Below are 8,756 nucleotides of genomic sequence, written 5' to 3' on the forward strand. Positions count from 1 at the left end.
AGTTTGACTAGATTTGAAAGTTTGAATTTGAATTTTCATGAATTTGCTCAAATCACTAGATTGGCTATAATTTGAGCTAGGAGTATTTTTTCAAATGATTCTTTTTGCTACTAGTTCTTTGTGACTTTGTTTATCAGTAGTAATTAATTGGCGAATTTTATAATTATTTAAAATTAGGTTTTTATGAAAACAATTTTGTTTTAGTGTTTTATAGGTTTTATGCCATTTCTTTTAATTTTAATTGCTTTAAATTTTTTTCTTTAGTCTTTTTGACATATTCTTTTTGTTTCTTGTTTAGTTATCAATAGCTATTTTATTTGTACTATTTTTTGTATTTTATTTCTTTTATCCTACTAGAAAACTTGTTTTGAGCTTCATCGGAGTTTATATTTAAAAGTTCCTTATAAATCCTGTACAACCATTACCGTTTTATACATGAAAAAAAAACTTTTCCGCAATCTTTTTCCCGCCATCTTCTTTGCCACCATTTTCTCCCGCCATTTTTTTCCGCCATTCTCTCCCGCCACACTAAGGAGTGTTGCATCGACGAAGGATGACTATGATGCCTTCATGTGGAGTGTGAAACACTGTGTGAGAGAAGTCATAAGTGTGAAACACTCTCCAATGATGATGACGAAGCTGCAAACACTTATGACTTCTCTCAGACAGTGTTTCACACTCTACCAGCAGCATCGACGCAGGAGACACAGACCGTGTCAGACGATGTTATCTACGGTCGTGGACAACATGAGGCTCGTTTTATAAGTTGAGAAGTGAAGATGGCGAGAAAGAAGATGGCGGGAAAGAAGATGGCGGAAGAGAATGGCGGGAGAGAATGGCAGGAAATAAAATGGCGGGAGAAAATGAAGGAAGAGAATGGCGGCAAAGAAAATGACGGAAAAGAAAATGGCAGAAGAAAATAGAGGCAAAGAATGGCGGGAGAGAATGGCGGCAAAGAATAGCGGGAGAAAATGACAGCAAAGGAAATAGCGGGAGAAAATAAAAGAAAAGAACGACGAGAAAGAAAATGAAGGATAAAAGAAATAAAATATAAAAAATACTACAAATAAAATATCTACTAATAACTTAACAAAAACTAAAATAATATGTCAAAAAATAAAGAAAACAATTTAAAACAATTAAAATTAAAAGAATAGCACAAAACCTATAAAACACTAAAACAGAACTGTTTTCGCGAAAACCTAATTTTAAATAATCCTAAAATTCATCAATTAATTACTACTGATAAACAAAGTCACAAAGAACCAGTAGCAAAAAGAACCATCTAAAAAGATTAATACTCCTAGCTCAAATTATAGGCAATCTAATGATTTAAGCAAATTCATAAAAATTCAAATTCAAACTTTCAAATCTAGTCAAACTTGATACCTATAAAAACTTCATAAAATTTCTAATCTAATACAAAAAGAATCAAATTAAAATACTAAAAATCTTAATTGATATAAATTTTCTAAAACTGTAGAGCCAATGTTGGCCGTGTTAGGATTTAATTAATACACTTAATTGAAGGAAAATCTCCCCTTGTCCTAACTGTCCCTTCGCAACAACCGCATCCCTCGATGCGCTGTTTGAGAATGGACGCGCCCCTCTATTGCGTCCTCTCAGATTGTATATAAGCCTAATCATTAATGAAAGAGATGAAGAGTTCGATTCATTGTTGTCTCTCTCGATTAATTCCAACACGTTATCAGCATGCTCGTAACCGAGAGTACCAGGCCTCAAAACTTCGCACGCCCGCGCCGTGGCTGTTTCGGGCCGATCGGCGCCGCTCCCCGGCCTCCGCGGCCGCGCCCCGCGCGCTGCCCCCACCAGGTCGTGGCCGCGCCCGCCTGAGCGCCGTCCCGCGCCTCGGCCGCCGCTCTGCCGCGCCGCGCCCGTCCGCGCTGCTGGATTCGCGCCCTCCGCGCCGCCGTGGCGACGAGCAGCAACAGCAGCGGCGGTGCAGCGCCCACCACCGTGGTCTTGCGCCCCGCACCGGCCATGGCGTGCAGCGCCATCCCATGGATCGAGGCAGCCCCCAACGGCGAGACCTCCTCCCCTGCACAGGCTGCAGCACTAGCATCGCGGTCACGGACGTCGCCTCCGCGTGACCCGTCCTATAGTGGCGCACCTGCTGACGGAAGCGGTGGCGGCCAGCATACCTCCGAGTAGCGAGGGCGGCGCTGGCGCGACACGGCAGAGCCGTGAGGGGAGGCAGCGGCCGCGGCATACTGACGCGACTGGACGGCGACGACCCAACTTCTCGGACCAAGGCGACCCGCAGAAGCCCTCTTTCCCCGGCGAAGCCACTCCCGCGGCGTGGCTGTCGATGGCGATGGATGCAGCACGCGGCTCCCTCCCATGCGATGACTCGGCCTTAGGGCTCGATGCGGCCGAGACCCTCGACCCCGACGAGAGGAACCCCATCGCTCGCCAGTGATGCGGCCGACCGGCCGCAGGGGCTCCGCCTGTGTCGGTCATGTGAATTGGGGATCGATGTGGCTGGGCATCTTGCTTCCTGGCTGCGCTTCCTTATCCGTTCGGTTGACCAAACTGCACGTGGCTAGGCTGCCCTACGTGGCATGTTTGCATGAGGTTGAGCCACCAGGAGCTCCTGCTAATTTGCATTATTTGCTTAAATCTAACAGCAGTTCTAGCAGTGTAATTTTCCTGTTTTAGACCCTGTTAATTACTGCATTTTCTGTTGAGTGTAACATTCCAGAAAATATGTGGTTATTGTATGTGGCATGTTCAATGTGTTTGCTTTTTAGCAATTCCTATAACATGTCCTACTAGTACAACGACATTGTTTTGCGATTGAGATTAAGTTTTCTGGCACAACATTTGCGATTGAGAAATTTCTTTCTCTCGCAAAATAATATCATTGCGGTTGAGATCAATTTTCTCTCGCAAAATATTAATTCACTCTGCTAAATTATTTTGCAACTTGATACAAGAACATCTCATTAAATTTGAGGTGTATATAATTCAAGTTTTTTTCACTTGAATATCAAGTTTGCAACATCATTACTATTTATTTATAATAGTGGTGTATTTCTGTTGAGTATGATGTATTCCGGAATGCATGTATCTCCATGTTCGCTACATGTCGAGATTAATACGTCTATTTGCAATTGAGATTTTCAATTTCTTGCAAATACATATGCAAAATTCTTAGTGATTTCTTCAAATTGATGTATTGGGATCCCGAGGTAGTGTGTAGATCTACTGCTTTGCAGATTATCACCACTACTGTTTAAGCCTACATTTTGTCAAATTTGACATTATGATTGCACAACATTGTGCACTCCCATGCATTTTACTAAGTCATGACATAAGGCATTATGAGTGAGTATCTACTGATTTCATCAGATTATACTCCTTAGTGCTGCGAGATCTACTTCATTTTGGAGATTATCTTCAAGGTGTCATGCTTAGCAATTTGAGATTCACATTAATGATTTCAAGATAACTTCTTGAAATATCCATTAATTTTATGACATTACCATGATGGTCTTCAATTTACTAATCATAAATTAACTATCTCTGGTAACCGATGGCTAGAGAATTTGAGGCATTCGCCCTCAACCGCCACCACTACCCTACCTGGGCATGGACATCATGATCACTCTTGTGTCTTGTGGAATAGTGTGTGCAATCCAAGACCACATGATTAACCTCTGGTCGGAATCACACCGCTAACAGAAAAATATTGTCTTATGCATTATAAGGCATTATATCGATTCAGATCTCTGCATCTGGTTATTCTGTATCAGCAATTCTTAGGACACAACATACCTCAAGGGCAAAGGTTTGGAGCTCACTTCAACCTTCAACCCGACATCACCAGCAGTGATGGGACCCTATGGGCACGGAGAATATGATGGTTGAATATGACTCAACTAACATGTTTGAAGACTTCGTCTAGTCTCTCAATCTCCTGAGTGGTCAACATAATTTATGTCCATTTATGATGTTCTAATAAGAACATAAGTATTGTTATCATATATTGTATATCACAATATATTGTATCAGCACTTTGATACAAATACATTTGTATGTATTCTATATATCTGACAGTGATTTTCATATTGAGAATCTTCATGTCTATATATAGATCTCTACGGGAGTCAATCCGATGAAAAATGATATGTGCCTTGTGGACATATGCACCACAAACTCTATATTCAGGGAAGTCCAATGTTTCCACTCTCATTGAGAGAAAGGAGATATTTTAAAATCGCTAGACGCGATGAGGTATTTGTTGGCTCAACTCGAGTCATATTTACTATCCCTGTGGGTACCCGAGTAACATCGGGATGCTTTATTGCTTCCCAGGTTTAACTTGTACCCTACTAAACTATAGAGGTATCCGTCAAAATAGTTTCCATAGCGAAACTTATGATGACAACAAAGAGAAATATCTTATCTTTACCATATGCAACGGATATGCCAAGCACATTCTATATGTATCATCGGCATTGCACTACACATACTACAAAACCCGTAGCACATGTTGCGTACGAGATAGTTTTCCAGAGTGTCTTTTGCATGACAAACTTGGCATTCCTGCTTTGGTCATCATTGACATTGGGTTGAAACCGAAACTATCAACAATTCCACTGGTTTATGCTTGTTATGATGCTAAATTCTAATAACATTTGGATTTTATGTGCACTACAAGTGCACAGGGAAGCTAATTTTAAGGCTCGTACACCTTAAAGTCTACGCTGAACCACTCAGACTCCTTGAATGCATCAAGTCGAGGTAAGTGGCTCTTCCCAGCCATTGAGTAGACTACTCAGGTATCCATGGTTCTAAAAGACATATCTACATGATGGTCTTAAGTGTGTGCTTTATTCACACGAAACCATTGGCCATTATCCTGACATCGATTTCAAGCAAATTGAATGGATAACATTGCATAATTCTCCTTGTGGGCCATCTCTATGGCTTTTGGATTGAAATTTAGCAATTTTTCCTAATGTCTAGACCCAAAATGGTTTGGTAGAATCCTATCCAAAGAGTTAAGCTCATTGCATTATCTTTACTTTGGAATTGCAACTTACCAACTTTACGTTGGAGTCATGCAGTTTTACACGCTCATGACAGAACTGCATAATATTATTCCTCGCTATCTTTGATATGTGGATATCTACCAAGTATTTTCTATCTGCGGTAATTCGGTTGCATACCGATATCACCACCCGGCATACATCATTGGCACCTTAACATATAGTTGGGATCTATGTGAGGAATAATTATATTTCCGTCAATACCTCAAGCCCCTCACATGGGGAGTTATTCAAGGCCAGTATGCTGATTCAATGAGGAACATTTCCAGGCATTAGGGGGAGATTTCAAGTACCATAAAGAATGCCAGGAAATTAGTGGAATGTTCAACACATTTTCTGCCTCAAATCCACATACTCAAAAACCTGAACCATGCGTTCAGAAGATTTGCATCACATTGCAAATAACCTGCCAGATTCATTTACTGACTATAAAGGTGTCACACAATCCTGTAATCCTGCAAAAATATGCCTGAAAGAGTGATGGTACCAACAAAATTCAGTCCACTCCCTGTTCATAGCAACAAGGGGAGATGTATGGAAAAAGTACATCAGGATTCAGCTTCCCGCAAGCAAGGATATCAAGGCCTGTGAATCAGTAAATGCAAGTCAACTTCACGTTGACAGACACCTATTGGGTAGTATACACCCAGTGGACGGGAAACCTCCACCAATCCAGGTCATAGTGCACACAATGACCAGCACATCGGAATACCCGACTCGATCGCATTGGGAAATCACGAGCAGTCACCATGGGTAACGATATTTCCATCAAGTCTATATTGATATATAGATTCTGGAGAATCATATAACCGGAAGTCTACAATTGTCGACATATATTTCTCAACTAGATTGCAAAAATCTTTCAAATGATTCAGATCCAAAGACCATGGCCATGGCAAAGTGTGAACAACACTCGTACTGAACTCAAGCAAAGGGTATAATCTAGGTAGAAATGATCTTGCTCAATAATGGAAAGGTATTCATAAGCAATACCTACACCAGTTTTCTTCTGGAAACGGAATTGAGAACAATGAGGTGGTGAAATATAGAGCAAGTATTGTAGCACAAGGGTTCACGCAGATACCCAACTATTCTCCAGAGGTGGAATCTCTTTCCGATAACTTACATCATTGGCAGTACAAAATCGTCTATCTTTGCAGTTGATAGATATAGTGATTACATATCCATGTCGATCACTAGATTCAGACATATATGATTGATTCCCGATGGAGTCTCAATTCTGAATCGAAATACAAAATGCAACATACATTGCGTAAATTCAGTAAGTCACCATACGACTTATTATTGTCAGTACATATGGTACAACTGACGTAGTGAGATCCTTATACACAAGGATTACTCCTACAATGATGATTATCCATGTTTGTGTGTGTGCAATGACGACACATGTAATCATCTAAATGACGGAGTTTAAAATGAAGGATTTGGGTAAACCAAAATACCGCTTGTTACTACAAATTGAGCACCTTCATTCATACATTATGGTATACTATGTTGTCTATATCCATAATATATTGGAGAAATTCATTGTGGACAAATCTTATCCATCCATAACTCTCATGGTAGTTCATTCTCTAGACGTAGAGAAATATCTATTTAGACCAAGAGATGATGGAAATGAGATATTGGGACTCAACGTTCCATAATGCCATTGGATCTACCAAACACAATTGGTTGGTACTCAAGAATATATTTCGATATCTCCAAGGCATCAAACAAATTGTCCTGGTTTTTTAGTTTCACAAAAATGTGAATACCGATATCATTGGATACATCAATCAGATCCCCACTATGTCAGGTCGTAGACAAACTTAGTGTTCCTACTATGTGTGGTAGCCCTCTTATGGAGAGTCTTCGAAACAGACCTCATGGCTACATCCACCAACCATTATCTCAACGATAATGTTTCTTGTGTTGCCCGGATGCAAACAGATTACATAATAAGCAATATCACTATATTGCATATCTTGCAAGTCAAACCATATGACTGGTTTGTTCATGAAGTCTCTACCAACTTCTACATTCCAGATATATGTTATTGGAATTGGTATGTGACAGCTTCAAAATTTGCAAGAATCGGGGGAGTATCTTCCTGAATCGTTCATGTTCAATGCATCATATTACTCTTTTTCCCTTCATGAGTTTACTATACATGTTCTCATAAAGGTTTTTAATGAGGTAATATCAACATAAGATCATATGTCATTGTAAGTGCATCTAGTGCCACCCCTAGTTGGTTTTGGAGTATTGACGACAAACCTAGTTGAGGGACTAATGTGTTTGTGAGAATTGCAGGATAACACAGGTAGAAGTCCCTCATTGATTCGGTTTTACTACCAGAGATGACCCCTAAAAATGTACGAAGACATTGAAGACAATGGTGGTTTATGAAGATATTCACATTGAAGACTATGACAAGAGAAGACACCCCATGAAGCTTATGGAACTCGAAGACTTAGATCCTTCGTAGTTTTATTTCATTTGTGTTGTGTCATAGGAACCACCATACTGTTAAGTGGGGTCCAAGAGAACCAGTCAGAATGACTGAAGTGATGCCTAATTCAAATCCTATGTCTTCGAGCGAAGACTATGAGAGCAAATCTTGTCCCAAGTCGGACAAGTCAACTTTACTTGTAGCCCAAGTAAAGTTGCCGTGTGAGTTCGAAATCTGACCGTTGGAACACGTGTCAGTTCCTTAGTGACCCAGGGTCATTTCGGACAAATCAGGTCGGGTTGCCCAGTGGCTATAAATAGTCCACCCCTACAACCATAAACGGTTGGCTGCTCAGATTTCAGTGCACGGCTTTTGTCGTTTGAGAGCAACCCACCTCGAACCCTTTGAGAGAAAATTACTAGCGAGGAGAAAAGCCCTAACCACCCAGAGCCAGAGTAATTTGGGCATCACTTAAGTCTTCTTGTCTGAGTGATCTGAAGACTTATTACACTTGAGGACTGTGCATCCTCCAGACGGTTAGGCGTCGCGTTCTGAGCATCCAAGAGAAATTGTGGATTGCCGGTGAACGAAGTCTGTGAAGGTTTGGGAGTCTACCTTGAAGACTTACCAGAGTGATTGGGCAAGGTCTGTGTGACCTTAGCTCAAGGAGAATACGGTGAGGACTGGGTGTCCTGAGCTGCGTGTTCAGGACTGGGTGTCCGGGACTGTGTGTCCTTTGGTTTAAATACATAGCCGCTCCAACCAGACGTACAGTTGTCACAGCAACTGGAACTGGTCCAACAAATCATTGTCTTCAACGTGTCACTGGTTTCATCTTCACTTCCATTTCAACTTACTGTTATTCATTGTGAAGCCATTGCATGCTTGCTCTATCTTTTGTCTTCACAACGTAACTGTTTGATTTGACTGGCTTCATAACTTCTTCCTACCTGATCCTTATTACACTGCAGCTACTTGTCATTGTGCTTTCACTCTATTGAATACTTGACCATGGCTTGCCTAGTGTAATCTAACTTCCGCTGCACAAGTGATAGGCATATCTGTACTGTGTGTCTTCATAACCTTCACGTTTTGAAGACTTTCATAAAAATCGCCTATTCACCCCCCCTCTAGTCGATATAACGCACTTTCAATTGGTATCAGAGCTAGGTGCTCCCTTGTTCTGTGTGATTCAGTTTAACCACCTGGAGTTTTAGCTATGTCGA

At 41.0% G+C, this 8,756-nt stretch overlaps 1 long non-coding RNA gene across 1 annotated transcript; it reads right to left on the reverse strand.

Moving 5' to 3' along the window:
- Nucleotides 1–1,646: 1,646 nt before the first annotated feature.
- LOC147966223 (uncharacterized) lies at nucleotides 1,647–7,902 on the reverse strand. Its single transcript, XR_015608806.1, has 2 exons — nucleotides 2,163–7,902; nucleotides 1,647–2,068 (listed from the first exon to the last, which is right to left on the reverse strand). It is a non-coding gene; the product is annotated as an uncharacterized LOC147966223 (long non-coding RNA).
- Nucleotides 7,903–8,756: the final 854 nt, after the last annotated feature.

Source organism: Triticum urartu, chromosome 6A (assembly GCF_056163025.1).
Source record: "Triticum urartu cultivar PI428250 chromosome 6A, HENAU_Tu73, whole genome shotgun sequence".
NCBI lineage: Eukaryota > Viridiplantae > Streptophyta > Magnoliopsida > Poales > Poaceae > Triticum > Triticum urartu.